Raw genomic sequence first — 8,252 nt, forward strand, 5'->3', positions numbered from 1 at the left:
AAGACTGCTACCACTGCTGCCATGACCTTGGTGAACACCCGTGGGGCTGTCGCCAGACTGAATGGCAGAGCTACGAACTGAAGATGTTCGTCTCCTATCACAAAACGTAGAAAACGTTGGTGTTCCGTAGCAATTGGCACGTGGAGATAGTCATCTTTGATGTCTGTTGAGGCAAGGAAGTCTCCTCGAGACATTGAGGCAATGACGGATCGGAGGGAACCCATCCGGAACCGCCTGGCGTTCGCATGCTCGTTGAGCAGTTTCAGGACCAGAACAGGACGGAAGGAACCGTCCTTTTTTGGAGCCACAAAGAGATTGGAGTACAAACCCTCGCCCTTGTTCCTGAGGGGGGACAGGGATCACCACTCCTTCTGCTCTTAGAGCGTCCACCGCCTGCAGCAGGGCATCTGCTCGGTGGGGGGTGGGGCCGTTCTGAAGAATGGAGTCGGAGGACGAGAACAGAACACTGTCCTGTGCACGTGAGCACAATGTCCGTCACCCACCGGTCTGTGACCTGTGGCAGCTAAACGTCGCCAAAGGCGGGGGAGTCTGCCATCAACCGCGGATGCGGAGAGAGAGAGAGAGAGCTGAGAGTCCTGAGGAGGCCGCCTTGGTAGCGGTTCCTCCGACTGCCTTCCTTGGGCGTGATTGAGCCCGGCCGGAATCTGAGCCCGTCTGAGGTTTTGTAGCCCTTTTGCACGAGGACAATTGGGACCTGCCGGAGCTTGGGAAGGACCGAAACCTCGACTGTACTTTTAGGACAGTATAAACAGGGTAAGTCGCAGTGCAGACATTGCGGGTTACGGACGCCTCTGCGGTACAGATGTCCCTGTGCTCAAGGCCAGCTGCGCAAGAACAGCTGAAAAGGTTAGGTTGCCTATACGGCTGTGGATGCCGGAGCAACCGACACGCCGATAGCTTCCTAGACAGATTTCAACCAGAGTCCATCTGTCTGTGAATGGCATCTTTAAGTGAAGCCCCATCTCCAGTGCAACTATGGCTCTAGATGCAAGTCTGGAGATTGGAGAATCCACCTTTGGACCCTGGGTCCAGCGCTGACCACGTCAGGGGAAAAGGGATAACGTGTATCCTAAAAAACGTTTGGAGAAGACGCTTATCTGGTAAGCGTGGTGTTCCTGGACTGCTTCTCTGAAGTCAGCGTGGCCAGAAAAATACTCAATATCTGTGTGAGATACTGAAAAAGGACTTCTCCTGTTCGTCTCCTATCTCCACTGGGGGAGCTGAGGGAGAAAGATCCAACCTTCCATTGATGGACGGTATAGGATCATTCCGTATGGCGTTACCACCCGGTGTATCCGGATTGAGAGCGATGTCAGGATCAAAGCCCTGAAGAGCTGCCTTTTGGTCAAGTAGATTGCCCATGGCCTGTCTGGACTGCAAGTCTCTATATTATGACTACTCCGTCCCTGTCCATGGACAGGGTTGACAGGTGGTTTCTTTGGCCACGACTAGTAGAGACCCCGGCAGACGAAGTGCTAGAGACCCCGGCAGACGACGTGCTACAGGGGAGCAGGCACACAATGGGACGGTGTCATGAACAGCATCCCATGTAGTAAAAACAGCACTGAAAATCTGTGTTGCTTTTTTGCCGCTGCCGACTAGCTATCTAGAAGTATATAGCCAAGATTGGTGACCGTACAGTGCAATGTATAGCATACAGGCATAAAGTACAAATGACCACTGCAGCACAAGCAATACAAGCAGCATAGAAGCCTGTGCCCTGGCACCCCTGCTCTTCTGCTGTTGTATACTAGTCATCTAGGGGAATATAGCCCAGAAGAGTGACCCTACAGTGCAATGTATAGCATACAAGCACAAGTACAAAAGAACACTGCAGCACATGCAATACAAGCAGCATAGAAGCCTGTGCCCTGGCACCCCAGCTCTTCTGCTGCTGTAGACTGGTCATCCAGGGGAATATAGCCCAGAAGAGTGACCATACAGTGCAATGTATAGCATACAAGCACAAGTACAAATGCACACTGCAGCCCATGCAATACAAGCAGCATAGAAAAAAACCTGTGCCCCAGCACCCTTGGTTTTCTGCTGCTGTAGTCTAGCCATTCCAGGAGAATATAGCTAAGACTAGCGACTGTACAGTGCAATGTATAGCATATAAGCATAAACACAAATGAACACCTCAGTCGTGCAATACAAGCAGCCTAGAAAGCCTGTGCCTTAGCACACCTGCTTTCCTGCTGCTGATGTGTCGCTCCCCAAGCTGGCATATAGCGACCTATGCAGTTAAAAACAACACATGTACACACTGCAGTATATATTGTGGTCAGCACTATGTGTGCCGCTTACCGCCCGCCTATAAGCGGGTGTATGGTCGCCACCGTCCTGCCTGGTTGCCGAAAGTCCGAGCTCGGACTGCAGTAATGGCTGCCGGCTTCTTCCCCAGCTCGTGTGAGGAGGGGCGGGCCGTGGGCGTGCCCCAAGGCAGAGCGGGAATCCGGCGTCCGACAGTGTGCAGTGAGAGGGCTGGAGCATGTAAATAAGGCTCCAGCCCTCGGCGCTGCTGATTGCTCAGCGCCTGTCCCCTTCCCTGAGTGACAGGGAGGGGGCGGGAACGAAGCGGCACTAGGCCGCAGAAGCCGGGGACTGGATTTATAAGCGCCGCCGCCGCAAAAGCGCGGTCGGCGCCCAGTCCCCGGCGAACTACAAGTCCCAGCCGCGCCGCCGCTCCCGGAGCGTCCGGCGCGGTAGTTCCCAAAACACAAAGTCACTCAGCAAAGCTGCAGTGACTGTAACCCATTACTGTCCCCGGCGCACTAGCACACCCAGCAAGTCTGGAGTGTGCTGTGTCCGTGTGACCGGGGACACAGAGTACCTGTGATGGTGCAGGGCCATGTCCCTGAACGGTACTCCAGCTCCGTATCCAGCAGGTTCAAATGGGTCTGTGGATGGAGCCCGGCGTCAGAGCTTTGAGGCCGGCAGGATCCCACTTCCTCAGAGCCCCCCAGGGGGATGTGGAAGGAAAGCAGCATGTGGGCTCCAGCCTCCGTACCAGCAATAGGTACCTCAACCTTACAACACCATCAACGGGTGAGAAGGGAGCATGCTGGGGGCCCTATATGGGCCCTCTTTTCTTCCATCCGAAATAGTCAGCAGCTACTGCTGACTAAAATCTGTGGAGCTATGCATGGATGTCTGACCTCCTTCGCACAAAGCTTGAAAACTGGAGAACCCGTGATACCACGGGGGGTATAGCCTGAAGGGGAGGGGCCTTGCACTTTTTAGTGTAGTGCTTTGTGTGGCCTCCGGAGGGCAGTAGCTATACCCCAATCGTCTGGGTCTCCCAATAGAGCGCTGAAGAAAACTTTTTTTTAACTATTTCCAACTTCCTTTCCCGGAACAGACAAGACAAGATTTTCTTGAATGATTAAAAGAAAAGAAGCAAACTCAACGTTGTCATGCTTTTTTTCAACCATAAACTAACTGCAAGCCATCCCTAGGTGATCAAACTTTGCTAGGTGATGCTAATATATCACTGCACCATTCAAGTGATTTTTTCCCCAAGAGTGCTACAACAATGTATAGTAAGTCCAATTTTTTACGAACTGTGTTGCAGTATCCTGGAAGTCACAATGCAACCCAATTTATTTGTATTGTGCAGCAATATAGCACTGAAACATAGAAAAAGTTGGCCACACAACAGGAGTCACAGACAAAGACACCGTACAGCCCCATCCTAAATATGCTATCCTGGCATAATCCTTGGTTTCATAGACTTCTGATTCTAGTAGAAATTTAGAATCACATTAACTTCTGCATTAAAATGTTTCTACCTTCTTACTTATATTCAATTTTGGGAAAAAAACTTCAAATATTTAGATTTTTTTATAGTAAGTAGCAATAAGTTATTACCATTTTGTGGACCACTTGGTAGTTCTAAGGGTATGAACACACAGTCCTTTTTTGTCTGTCAATTATTTTAGTGGCAAAAAAGGCATGCAAAAAAACATCAAACACATTGCAAAAACTAAGCAAAATCGAGGGCAAAAACTTGCATGTTTTTCTGCCACAAAATGCAGACTTAGTGCACAAATTTCTGCAACTAAATAGTCAGCATGCGCACATAGCCTAAGACAGCCATTCAAAAAATGATACATGTAGTTTCAAGCTTTCCTCTAATACTGCGAGGATGCTGGCTAAAATTATACAGTAGTTGTCAAGTCATTGGCTTTGCCTGTATTTTTGACAGTCAAGCTAGACTGACTACTGTATGTCAGAGTAATACTACGAGTGGCAGTTTCATTTGTTAGAATCACTCACAATATAGTTGTATTTACTGAGCATGTCATTCAAATAAGTTAAAGCTCAATATATATCTTATGATTGATGCTTTTCTAAACATACTCAATTGTAGAAGAAATATGTATTACAAGTTAAAGGTATTTTCATATGAACAAACTTAAATTTAAAGCTCATTTTATCAATTGTGGAATTGCACTTTTTTGCAATTTCACCACACTTGAAATATTTTTCCCATTTTCTGGTACACTATACAATTAAGTTAATGTTGTCTCTCAAAAGTACAACTTGACCCACAAAAAACAAGGCCTTAAAGGGAACCTCTCACCACTTTTTTGGACTATAAGCTGTGGCCACCACCACCACCGTGCTCTTATATACAGCATTCTAACATGCTGTATATAAGAGCCCAGGCCGCCGTGAGAACATAAAAAATGCTTTATAATACTTACTTAACTGTCGCTCTGCTTTGGATTAGGGCCTAATAGGCGTCTCCGTTGTCTGATGCAGGCACCTCCCCTTTCGGCCATCTTCGGCTTCTTTCTGAAGCCTGTGTGCTTGACGCGGCTACGTCACACACACTCGCTGGTCCTGCGCAGGCGCACTACAATTCTTTGATCTGCCCTGCTCAGGAGAGATCAAAGTGCACCTGCTCAGGACCGGAATGCCGGCGAGTGTGGATGACATTGGACCCGTCATGCACCGCGGCTAGAGAAGAAGGAGAACAAAGATGGCCAAAACAGGAGGCTCCAGCACCGGACAATGGAGGCGCCAATTAGGCCCTCATCCACTGCAGTGTGACCGTTAAGACCGCTGTACACGCTACGATTTATCTGACAATGTCAGTTTTCGTGACGCACTTCTGTCATCGTTAGCGATGTCATTGCGTGTGACACCTACATGCGACTCCAAACGATCGCAAATAGGGTGAAAATCGTTGACCGTTGACACATTGTTCAGTTTCAAAATATTGTTCGTCATTTGGAACGCAGCAGACATATTGTTATGTTTGACACCATGCCAATGACGAACAACATCCACATGACCGCCTTGGTCAAACAATATATCGCTGAACGATGTAGCATCGTTTATGAGATGTGTACGTGTGACCGCTACAAAACAACCTATGAGCAATCTCGGCAAATCGTAACAACGATCTGGGCGTGTCACATCGCTATCGAGATCGATAGCGATATCGTTGTGTGTAGAGCAACCTTTAGGTAAGTATTATAAAGCGTTTTTTATGTTGTCACAGCAGCCTAGGCTCTTATATACAGCATGTTAGAATGCTGTATATAAGAGCCCATGGTGGTGGCCGCAGCTAATAGTCCAAAAAAGTGGTGACAGGTTCCCTTTAAATAGCTATATTGATATTAGTAGGTTATTGCGAAATGGCCGTAGTCCTGAGAGCATCTGCACTCGGTCTCTGCCCCTCTTTTTAATGCAAAAGATTAAATAAACCGGATTTTATGCTTAAACCTGGGATAGTGCTGCTGCTTATGTTCTTTTTGATTAATCATGAAGAAAAATTTTCGCTTGAAGCGCACAACCTCGGCCAACAACTTCAACCCAGAGGACTTGAGCGGACTTCCTCCTTTAGCAGCCATGCATCGAAATAGCCCTGCAGAAGTGCAGGCTCATTTCTCCCCTTTTGTTGTATACCTAATATGGCTGTATTGATGGGAAAAAAAGAAAGTTATGGCTCTTGGAAGAAGGGGAGGAAAAAAAGAAAGCGCTAAAACAGAAAATGGCCATGCTGAGAGGAGGTTTATAGCTGTTTCTGTTTCTACAAAGACATGGTTTGACCATACCACATTTCCTGGGCCAGGGAGGAAGTAAAAAAGTATACTGACAGGACATTACGAAATCAAAAATGTTTCTCTCTTTGAAGTTCCATGCCCCTGTATGGTCAGACATGGCCATTACACAGTACATTATATGGAGAGAAGGTATGCACACCAGTGACTATGTAAGAGGAATACATGTAATACTAGAAACTGCTGTGTGAATACTGACATGAAAAATCCAATATCTATATGTAAGAATGAAAATATGAAAAATGGAACCTGCATTACTGCCATGAACATATGAATAAAGAGAAATTTAGCTATTGAATTGATCAATGCAACAGAGCCTCAACACTACGCCAAAGTATTTCTCTACGTTGGGGTCCCTAGCTAGTGTGTGCCCTCTCATGCAGTTAAAAAAAACTTACCGTGTATGGGAAGCTGAGACCCAGGCTATATATGCGTATGATGTGGATTGGCAATAGGTGTGGATGGGGAGGGTTCACAAACGAAAAACTACTAACAAATAAGGAATAACGTTTGGAACACCATTCTAAGTCTGAACTGGGTGCAAGAACCTAAAAAAGCATCACTATATGGAGAGAAGGTATGCACACCAGTGACTATGTAAGGGGAATACATGAAATAGCAGAAACTGCTGTGTGAATACTGACATGAAAAATCCAATAGCTATATGTAAGAATGAAAATGTGAAAAATGGAACCTGCATTACTGCCATGAACATATGAATAAAGAGAAATTTAGCTATTGAATTGATCAATGCAATAGAGCCCCAACACTACGCCAAAGTATTTCTCTACGCTGGGGTCCCTAGCTTGTGTGTGTCCTCTCATGCAGTTAACAAAAAAAAAAAAAAAAACTTACCGTGTATGGGAAGCTGAGACCCAGGCTATATATGCGTATGATGTGGATTGGCAATAGGTGTGAGTGGGGAGGGTTCACAAACTAAAAACTACTAACAAGGTTCTTGCACCCAGTTCAGACTTAGAATGGTATTCCAAATTTATTCCTTATTTGTTAGTAGTTTTTCATTTGTGAATCCTCCCAAATCACACCTATTGCCAATCCACATCATATGCATATATAGCCTGGGTCTCAGCTTGCCATACACGGTAAGTTTTTTTTTTTTTTAACTGCATGAGAGGACACACACAAGCTAGGGACCCCAACTTAGAGAAATACTTTGGCGTAGTGTTGGGGCTCTATTGCATTAATCAATTCAATAGCTAAATTTCTCTTTATTCATATGTTCTTGGCAGTAATGCAGGTTCCATTTTTCACATTTTCATTCTTACATATAGCTATTGGATTTTTCATGTCAGTATTCACACAGCAGTTTCTGCTATTACATGTATTTCCCTTACATAGTCACTGGTGTGCATACCTTCTCTCCATATAGTGATGTGTTTTTAGGTTCTTGCACCCAGTTCAGACTTAGAATGGTGTTCCAAACGTTATTCCTTATTTATTACACAGTACATAGCAGGGACACATACTGTATATTATCTCAGAACAGGAACACTTTTTTAAACACATCCAATTGTGGAAGCTGTTATTATTCCAAGATCTATTGATTAAAATGAACGTTGTTTGTGAGAAAACAGCTTTACTTACTAGTATTGACAGTTGTATGCTGTACAGTGTGTTGTAAAGTCATGTATGGTGACAATATATGCTTTTTATTTAGAGATTAGTGAATCAATCGATAAAAGATTAAATTAATTGTGATTTTCCCTAAAATTTTAGATTCCAACATTTTTGGAGATTTGGTTCACACAAGTTCAACAAACATTTTACTGGATTCTTATGAGAGCCAGAAAGGAGAAAAAATATAATATTCCCACCTTTCCTAGACCTTCACCTGAAGTCTTGCACATCACTGGCTTTATAGACAGGCATGTGTGGGTTGGCAGACATCAAAAACTGATTTTCACTCAATGAGACCATTCACTTGCTTCATTACAGGATAGGAACCAAAGACCAGTGAGCTGGCCCGACTGTGACTGACATTGTATAAGACAGATGAGGTCCTAGAACAGGTAACTCTAATGTATTGTAGTGATTTTAACCCTTTGAATGCTCTTCTTAGGTTCTAGAGAGATCTCAGAACAGAATGAATGTCTGTTTACTGCAAATGGCACTTTCGATTTTAATTAATTTTATTTG

This window comes from Anomaloglossus baeobatrachus, chromosome 6 (assembly GCF_048569485.1).
Source record: "Anomaloglossus baeobatrachus isolate aAnoBae1 chromosome 6, aAnoBae1.hap1, whole genome shotgun sequence".
In the NCBI taxonomy this organism is placed as follows: Eukaryota; Metazoa; Chordata; class Amphibia; order Anura; family Aromobatidae; genus Anomaloglossus; species Anomaloglossus baeobatrachus.